Source organism: Engraulis encrasicolus, chromosome 11 (genome assembly GCF_034702125.1).
Source record: "Engraulis encrasicolus isolate BLACKSEA-1 chromosome 11, IST_EnEncr_1.0, whole genome shotgun sequence".
In the NCBI taxonomy this organism is placed as follows: Eukaryota; Metazoa; Chordata; class Actinopteri; order Clupeiformes; family Engraulidae; genus Engraulis; species Engraulis encrasicolus.
In genome coordinates this window covers 23977822-23980044 of record NC_085867.1, presented here as the reverse complement: position 1 = coordinate 23980044, position 2223 = coordinate 23977822, and positions in this window count along the sequence as shown.

Genomic DNA, 2223 nt, shown 5'->3' with positions numbered 1-2223 from the left:
TTACTTTAGATGGTGTATAGCCTCATAACGCATGCTGTTCCACCAGTGGAACGCAGTAATAGTCATTGAAAAGTTAACTACCGTAGCACTACACGACTATGACATGACACAAGGCCTTTGGTAACAGCAAATTCATAATGCCCTGTCTATTGTATGTTGTAACCATGCCATAGACTAGTTAGTGAAAGGCCATGTTCAGCTCAAGGCTTTCTGCGCACTGTTGTGTCTGCATTAAAATGGATCTGACAATGTTCTGTACCGTATATTACCCTACACATTATCCTTACATTCTTTAAAGGGACTCTGTGTGAGATGTTTGGTTGTTTATTTCCAAAATTCATGCTGCCCATTCACTAATGTTACCTTTTTCATGAATACTTACCATCAGCATCAAATTCTAAGTATTCATTATGACTGGAAAAATTGCACTTTTCATACATGAAAAGGGGGATCTTCTTGATCTTCTTCATTTTGAATGTCCAAAATCAGCCATTTTTAGCTGAAAAATTGACTGTAGGCCTACTTGGACCATACTAGAAAATATTTGTTTAATACTTCGTAAACGTTCATGTAAAGATCAAATTTGGCAATAGGCTGCCCAATTTCAATAAGCAGCATAGTTGCAGTACCTTTTTTGACCATTTCCTGCACAGTGTCCCTTTAACGTCCAATTTAAACGTCTTTAACACTCAGTTGGATAGGAAACCATGTGCATCAGCATGCTTGGTTTTTGTGCAGTGCTTTTTTTTTTGGTGCTCATAAACCTGCAATTGGTTGTATGGATGTTTGTATGTGTATGTGTCTGTGTGCATGTGGGTGCACGTAGTATCTGTGTGTGTGTGTGTGTGTGTGTGTGTGTGTGTGTGTGTGTGTGTGTGTGTGTGTGTGTGTGTGTGTGTGTGTGTGTGTGTGTGTGTGTGTGTGTGTGTGTGTGTGTTTGAGAGAGAGAGAGAGAGAGAGAGAGAGAGAGAGAGAGAGAGAGAGAGAGAGAGAGAGAGAGAGAGAGAGAGAGTGTGTGTGTGTGTGTGTGTGTGTAGGCTGGGAGTAAGCTCTCGACAGTAGAGTGCGTGGGCGGCCGCTTGTGGCTGCAGCCTCTGAGGTTTTGAAGAGGAGCACGGTGTGAAACAGAAACATGCACTCCACCAACCCCCCCACCCCCCACCCCCCATCTCCTCCCCTACACCACCCCATCACACCTCCACTTGCCTCTGTTTTACCACTCTTCTCCTCCCCCTCGTCCTCTCTTTACCCCCTTCTCTCCTCCTCCTCCTCTGCCTCCTCCTCCACAGTTGTGCTTTTGCCACCAGGTACCAGGGTGGGCCTCTTGCTGCAGTTCCCATGGCAGGCAGGCAGGCCTTGCCAAACAGGTTTGAGTTGGCAAAGCATGAGCATGAGGGACAGAACAGGGTGCACCTTTAGGACTACTTGTCTCAGTTACAACAGGTGGCCAGACCTGGTGCTCTATATGATTACAAGTCGACAACCCCCTAGCATGTAAGTTTGCACACTGAGACCAAAGAGAAATTTTAGACAGGCATGACAATAAAGCAATGCTGAAAGTGGGACAGTACGCTGCGCACCCATATGACGTAGGCTACCAGCAATGCTTAATTTTTTGCCTGAGTGCCAGGACTTTTTACACTATACCTGTTTATCAGGGCTTGACATTAACTGTTTGCTAACTTTTTGCTCACCGGCCACAGTGGCTAGTGTTTTCCGTAGTCACTGGCGTTTTCCATAGTCACTGGCCATTCTGCCTTAGCCACAAATTTTGTTGTCAGAATTTTTTAGATATACTGTATGTTCTTCACCAGTAAATAAAATGATAAACAAGATGATCAGTGCTACCTACAGTATGGGCCTGTCTGTCAAATGGTCAAATAGAGTAGAGAGTAGAGTAGCTTTAATGATCCACAGAGGGAAATTAAGCTGTCAAAGTAACTTACATATATACACACATGGACATTTCAAGACACAAGACACTGTATGATCTTTTTTTTTAACCTTATTATAAATAACAGAAGATGCAAAGACAGGATATACTGCATGTAGGCCTACTGTATGTGACTGAGATATGTCATACCCAAGAATAAGTTACCTGCCAAAGTGGCTAGTGAGACTAAAATTGTTACCAGCCACGGCCAAGTTTTACACATTTTTTGGCCGGGTGGCAGGTGCCAATGTCAAGCCCTGCTGTCTACACGATTGCATTTCACCATTGTT